Source organism: Chinchilla lanigera, unplaced genomic scaffold, assembly GCF_000276665.1.
Source record: "Chinchilla lanigera isolate Chin_1 unplaced genomic scaffold, ChiLan1.0 scaffold00019, whole genome shotgun sequence".
In the NCBI taxonomy this organism is placed as follows: Eukaryota; Metazoa; Chordata; class Mammalia; order Rodentia; family Chinchillidae; genus Chinchilla; species Chinchilla lanigera.
This window is the reverse complement of record NW_004955420.1, coordinates 9,904,427-9,912,255: the sequence shown is the minus strand read 5'-3', so window position 1 is coordinate 9,912,255 and position 7,829 is coordinate 9,904,427. Positions and strand designations below refer to the sequence as shown.

The following is a 7,829-nucleotide window of genomic DNA, read 5'->3' as shown; positions in this document are numbered from 1 at the left end:
ATTTTTTTTTTGAGACAAGGTCTCACTATGCAGTTCAGGCTGGCCTTGAGCTCAGTTTGTAGCCCAGGCTGGTCTCGAACTCGCAACGATCCTCCTGCCTCTGCCTACCAAGTGCTGGGATTACAGGATAATTTTGATTTTTGAGACAGTCTCTCCGTAAAATCCTCACCTTACCTCCAATTTGTGATCCTCCTGTTAAGGCTTCTGAGTAGCTACTATACCGGGATTCTAAAGCTTTCTGACAGTCAAAATTACCAACAGGCTGGGGATAGAGCTGAGTGGCACAGTCCTGAGTTGGATTCCCAGTACCAAAAAAAAAACAACAGATGCCACATCACAAAAAATTAGGAGCTGGGAGTGTTAGGGCACGCCTGTAATTCCAGCCCTTGGGTGGCTGAAGCAGGAGGATCACAGAGTTTGAAGGCAGCCTGTGCTACAAAGTGAGCTCAAGGCCAGCCTGAACTGCATAGTGAGACCCTGTCTCAAAACAACAAAGAAACTTAACTGGGTATATTAACACTGTAATACAGAATTCACTCACTAAATTATAATCTACTCAAAAAACTTCCTTTTAAAGAACCTCAAATAATATGCTGGAAGTGAAAGCCCTAGAGTTAAATGCTATTTCAGCTACAGGGTAATCTTGGACTAATTCCTTCATTACTAATGACCACTTCCTATTACTTAATAATTACAATGGCGATAAAAACGTATCTCTTGCAATCCTTGAAAGAATGTATCTCAAACAGATGTAGAAGCTTAATCATGTAGGTTGCAAGTAATAAATTCTCATATGGAACTACAAACTACTTATTTTACAAATGGCACAAAAACATTTGTTATAGTACAGCTAGTCATGGCTCCTTCCTGGTCACCCTGGGCTGGCTCGTGGACTGGCTTTGGCAGGATTCCTTCCCCTCCTGCTCAGTATCTTCCTTCCAACACCCACCTTAGGGTGGCAGTCAGGGACTCCAAGTTAACTCAAGTTACCCTGACAATCATGTCTGGCAGCCTTACTTCCTGGTCCCTGCAGAACCTGAAGGGGGCTTTCTAGCCACAGTATATTTCCCAGATCAGGTATCCTTCCAATTGCACTGGCCTATCCTAGAACACCGCCCAGTTACCGCAAGTGCCAACTAACTCTTCAACTTCAAAGCCCTGATTTGTGGTCTGTAAATGGTTTGCACTTCTAAAAATCCATCAGACGCTTCCCAAAGACTACGAGCTTATCAAAGGAAGGAACACAACTATCTCTCAATAAATGCATTACAAAGTGGAAGGAAAAGAAAAATATATATGTATATGTGTGTGTGAATATGTGAAAAAAAAAATATATATATATATATGTATGTTGCCCCACATGGTGGCTCATGCCTGTAACCCTGGCACTCAAGAGGCTGAGGCAGGAAGATTCCTGAGAGATTTTGCAGTTTGTGGTTTTTTTGTTTTGTTTTGGACCCTGGGCTTGACAAGCAGGTGCTGTGTCGCTGAGCTATATCCCCAACCCAGCGCCTGCGAGTTTGAGGCCATCCTGGGCTACAAAATGAATTTAAGACTAGTCTGAAATGCACAGTGAGACTGTCTCAAAAAGACCAAAAAAAACTGATCATTAAAGCCAATCTGGACTACATAGATCTACAAGATCTTGTCTCAAATAACTAACTAAATAAACACAAGCTAAAGAAAGTCAAGCATGGTAGTGCAGGCCTGTAATCTCAGCCAGCTGCATGTCTGAGGTAGAACAATCCCAAATTCAGGCCCAACCTGGACAACGTAGAGACTTAGTGAGATCCTGCTCAAAACAGGCCAGGGATGCAGTTCAGGTGGAAGGCCTTGGGTTCAACCTCCAGTACCACCAAAAATTAATATTAAGCTAAAGAAATTACAGGTTTATTATATATTTGAGATTTGTATAAAGTAGTAATTCCACACCTCTGAACAGTAACTGTATCTTTTATAGAAAGGGCCTGAAGTTTCATTCATTTTAGATTACACACTTCCTTTGAACAAATGGAAAACAGAAACTGAAGTAGTACTATTAATATTTTTTGGTGGTACACAAGGAGTGCTGATCTATATCCTGAGTTCCCCTACTTTAAAACAGGATCAGGCTAAATTACCCAAACTGGGCTCAAACTTGCAACCCAGATAGCAGAGATTATAGGCATATACCATCATCCCCTGCTCTAAGTGACTTGCTTTTAACGTCTATGTAAAATCATACCCAAGCACGGCAGCACACACACCTATAATACCAGAACTCTGGAAGGCTGAGGAAGAAAAATCCACAGTTCCACCTTATCTGGGCAACTTCACATGACCTTGTCTCAAACTTATATGAATGAAAAATAGCTGAGGACAGCTCAATTCAAGGACTCTGGGTTCAATACCCATCATCACAAAAATATTTAACAAAAATTTCTAAAAACTAATATTCAAGCCAGACATGGTGGCACACACCTTTAATCCCAGAACTCGGAAGGCTGAGGCAGGAGGACTGCCATGAGTCTGAGACCAGCCTGGGCCACATAGTAAGTTCAACACCTTCCCAAACTACATGGTAAGATCCTGTCTCAAAAAACTAAAACAAAACTGAAATTAATATTACTCCTCAAGGCTGGAAGTGTAGCTTAGAAGTGCACCATCTTGTTTCAAACACTAGCACCCCAAAATAATAATTATATTCAATACAAGTCTATCCATGTAATGCCATTGTAAAGTTTATGACAATACATGTTTGTATTTGCATCTACTCAGGGGACTGAGGTAAGCGAAAGACTCACTTGAGCCCAGAGTTCCAGACCAACCTGGGAACATGCTGAGACTCCGTCACTCCTTCCCATTAAAAAAAGAAGAAAGAAAGAAAAAGAATAAGCTTAATATCAGATATGCTGGTTTAAAAAAAAAAACCTTTAATCAAGTTGGACACGTATCTCACGGTACTTACTTAGCACATACAAGGACCTGTGTTCCATACCCAGCATCGTAAAATAAAATACTAAAGGGGGGAGAAAAATTTTAATGATGAAAATGGGCACAAAGTTTTGTTTTGCAGAACTGGTGGCTGAGTCCAGGGCCTTTGCACTGAGCTACATCTCCAGTCCTTTTCCTTTTTCATTTTTCCTTTGGGATAGGATTTCAGGCTGGCCTCCAACTCATGAATCCTCCTGCCTCAGCCTCGGAAGTGCTAGGATTACTGGTGTGTGCCACCACATCTAGCCCTTTTGGTAATTTTGTATTTTAAAACAGTCTTAAAAAATTGCTCAGGCTCAAACTTGGATCCTCCAGTTTCAGCCTGCCAGAGTGCTGGGATTACAGGCCTGCACACCACACCCAGCACAAGGTTTCTTTTTGAGTAATGGAATATAGTAACTTAAGACTGTACACGCACTAACAAATCATTCAATTGTACAGGTAAGTTTTACAAAATAAATATGCTAATTTCGTCTTGGGGTTTTGACTAAAATCATGCATAGAACATACAATCTTCCACAATAAAGCTTTTTTAAAAAGACACTTGAAACAGGACTTGGTGGTACACAGCTGCAATTCCCAGCACTCCGGGAAGCTGAGGCTGGAGATGCACCAAATCTAAGCCCAGCCTCGACAACTGAGCAACTCAGTGAGACCCTGTCTCAAAATAAGAAATATTAAAAGGGACTGGGAGTGTAGCTCAGTGTTAAGGTCCTAAGTTCAATCTTGTCCAATAGTAAACCCTAAGATGCTGTTCCAAGTAGGAAAGGCATGAAATCAGGTACAGTAGCCTACCAAATGTTTAACACTTTTCCATTCTTTCCTGTACCTGCAGACAAATTATCTGTAAGAACTGCAAATCAGGTTTATTAAAAACATGGAAAACAAGTATATTTAGCATGTTTTCATTTGTATAAATATTTTTGAAAAAAAAAAGTTAGTTTAATTTTTAGTAAAATCTTCAAATATTCAACTCTTTGTTGGATCTGATTATTTTGTGTAATTGCATTTCAGTTCATTTAAACATAGCCTACAAAACACTGCCTCAAAGTATATTATTAGGTAATTATTTCAAGGGATGAAGATGCCTGACTTTGAAACCCTTCAATGGTAATACACTTACAGTCAAGTACTGATTTGTGAAGCTAGATGGATAAAGAGGAGAAAAAAAAAAAAAAAAAAGCACTCACATACAGAAAACCACCACCAAGGGTCAGGGATATATCTCAGGCACAGCACCTGCCTAAAAAGCACAAAGTCCTGAGTTCGATTCCCGGTACCAAAAAAAAAAGAGTAACACCACTAAAAAGACATGGCACATCAAAATGTTAACAGTTCCTACAGTTTTTGCTTGACTTCCAAAATTCCTTCACTGAGCATATATTACTTTCTAATTACAAAACAATTTCATTGTTCCTATGCTACATGGAAGAACCCTAATCCAAAATACCAATCAGTATATGGTAAGATTCTATACACAGTATGGCATTCTGGGCAAAGCAAAATATGAGGACAGTAAACACCCTATAGCAGTGTTGGTGAACCTTTGTTTCCATGATACAGTACAAACAGCCAACTGTGGCATACATGCTACAGGTCCACCACCACTGCCCAAGCAGGTTGGGTGTGAAGTTCTGTCAGAAGCATGAAAGAAATCTGGATGTGAGGCCGAGGATTTAGCTCAGTCTCACAGCACCTGCCTGGCAAGCATGAGGTCCTGAGTTCTATTCCCAGTACCACCACCCCCCAAAAAAGAAAGAAAGAAATCAGGAGGAATGTTAAGTATTCCATTCTCTCATCATGATAACGGTGATGAGGTGCTGGTTACACAACTGCCAGCATTTATCAAAGCTCACAATATTAAAAAACCTTATTCTACACCAGGCACAGTGGTATATGCCTGTAATCCTTGCTATCTGGGAGGTTTAGGCAGGAGGATCAAAAATAGGCCAACCTGGGTAGCAAACCAAGAACCCCCCCGCTTACTCAAAAAAACTGGGGGGCGGGGGGGGGTATTACACATTCAATTACACATCAATATTACACTTACTGCCAGGCGTGGTGGCACACGCCTGTAATCCCAGCACTCAGGAGGTTGAGGCAGGAGGATCGTTGCGAGTTCGAGACCAGCCTGGGCTACAAAGTGAGCTCAAGGTCAGCCTGAACTGCATAGCAAGACCCCCCCCCAAAAAAATTACACTTACTATATACAGTATAAACCTCAACTTAAAAACTCAAAGTGGCTAAAAATAGTAAATTGCTTTTTTTGTTAAGCCTATTCTTCCCATATGGACGGTTTCACTAACCTCTAAAAAATTGGGGGACTACCGATCTACTTCAAATTTCAGTTTACAGTCGGGCGTGGTGGCGCACGCCTGTAATCCCAGCACTCGGGAGGCTGAGGCAGGAGAATAATTGCAAGTTCGAGACCAAGCTGAGCTACAAAGTGAGTTCAAGGCCAGTCTGAGCTGCAGAGCAAGACCCTGTCTCAAAAAGACAAAAAAAAAAAAAAAACTTCAGTTTACATACATGAAAACAGACTAAAAAAAAAACTTGCTCAAGGGTCCACCGCAAGATATGATACAGTAAAGCACATATCTAGATTGCATTTATTTACTTCAAATCCAGGGCTCATTCTTCATTCTAATTCTTCTTGAGTTTTGAAGGCTATGGTTTTTTTCTATAGTTTCTGGCTGGGTATGGTGGCCTACAGCTGTTACCCCAGCACTCCAGAGGCTGAGGCGGGAGGATCATTGCAAGTTTAAGCCCAGGCTGAGCTACAAAGTGAGTTCAAGGCCAGCCTGAACTGCATAACGAAGCACTGTCACAAAAAGACATTAAAAAGAAAAGAAAAAAAAAGACTATAGTTTCCAAAAAGTGCATATACAGGTGGATGTCAGGACAACACTCTAAACATTTAAACACAAACTTTTATCAAACACAAATGTGGATAAATGTGTCTTTCCCAACCTTTGCCAAACCACTGTGTAAAGTAAAACGAGTAATAGAGTCAACGCCAAGTAGAACCGAGCAGATCTGTAAAGTATGAAGAGAGATCAATATTACACATTCAGAGTTCCAATATCAGGACATTTGATTATTGTGAATGGAGGGGGTACTGAAAGTACAAAACCAAAGTAAGGCTGTAAACAATCTTTACTTAAAACAAGCCGGGTGTGGTGGCACATGCCTGGAATCCCAGCACTTGGGAGGCTGAGGCAGGAGGATAGTTGTGTGTTCGAGGACAGCCTGGGCTACAAAATGAGTTGAAGACCAGTCTGAAATGCATAGTGAGACCCTGTCTCAAAAAAAAACAAAAACATAAAATCTTTACTAAAACAGTTTAATTATCAAATAAGAAATAAAAACTACTTTCATTTCAAGAAAATTACAGCACATTATATCAACATAAGGTTGATTCTCTAATCGTCTACACGATGCAAAATAATTTATTAAAATTCAAACATTCTCAGTTTTTCAATATGCACAGAAAAAATGCATATTTCTGTTATACAAAAACTACAGAGCCAAAAAACTGAAACCTTTCAGGGGTTTAAGATGCAAAATAATGAACTTTACCTATGTATCCTACACAAGATAAGTATGAGAGATAAATCCACTCTTGTACCGCAGTTAACCATATCACCTAGTCTTTCAGGGAAGGAAACCACTAGGTTTCAGGAGAACTAGTCTCTATCAAAATTTCACAAAGATCATTTGTATGACACCTAAGTTTTAAAGAATGCTAAAGTACAGCCGGGAGTGGTGGCGCAGGCCTGTAATCCCAGCACCCGGGAGGCTGAAGCAGGAGGATCATCGTGAGTTGGAGACCAGCCTGAGCTACAAAGTGAGCTGAAGGCCAGCCTGAACTGCATAGTGAGACCCTACCTCAAAAAGACCAAAAATAAAAAAATAAATAAAGAATGCTAAAGTAACTAGTTACACATTAGTAAGCCACACTAAAGACTCTTCCAACAGGTAGGAAATTTAAAATTGCAAAAAGCTTACCGGAAGCCTGTATACTCTGAAAACTGTGATTTCCCACTATACTATTACCGCAAGACACTTAAACCAAATCCACAGAGCCGATCAGCAAACTAAGAAAACAAAAAGAAAAAGCTAGAAACAGGAACTACTGAGCACTAAATAAACCCAAAGAATAAAAGCCGAAATAAAAACGTTTGAAACATCATTCTGTGCACGCACAATATTCTTGTATTAGAAGGCCTTTCATATAAATAGCCAAGACTCTCAAACATCCGAGATGCTGGCTTAGTGAGCTTGACTGACAGACAACAGCTGGGGGAGATTTTGTATTGATCTCGTAACACCATGCCATACTTTGGGAGAAAGAATCCGAGAAGAGATCGTTATAATGGCTAAAATAAACCGTGAGGATTTCATTTTGAGTTATGGGACACCCTGCCCCTGACCGTGAAAGCCCCTAACGAATTCCCGTACCCTAGAAGCCCTCTTTCGCTGGCCAGCCTGATTCCAGGTCACACGTCTCCTTCCTCCCGAAGAAAACAAGAACCTCGTGGAAAAATTTAAAACACCTGACGGAGCAACTGACTATAAAGAAACTAGTCACCTCTGCACCTGTCTGCCGGACTCACTGCCCATTTTAAGCCTTACTTCGGAACTCCGGCCCTCCCTAAGAGTCAGGGTAAGGCGCCGCCCAACTGCCCAGACCGTAAAAAAGCACTCCGACCCCGCCACCTTCCCAGGTGCTCTACTTTTCCCCCTGGGTCTCCGGTCTCAATGTGCTGCCTCCCAGCTGAGCCTCCGGCACTGAAGGGCTGCCGGCCCAGGAGCCCACCAGCACGCAGGTAAGTTCCTCAGATTCCGCGGGGCGC

At 41.3% G+C, this 7,829-nt stretch overlaps 1 protein-coding gene across 6 annotated transcripts in view; it reads right to left on the bottom strand.

Annotated features, from left to right (window-relative positions):
- Fxr1 (fragile X mental retardation, autosomal homolog 1) overlaps window positions 1-7,829 on the bottom strand; it is a 62,365-nt gene that overhangs the window by 53,845 nt on the left and 691 nt on the right. The window lies entirely within an intron of this gene.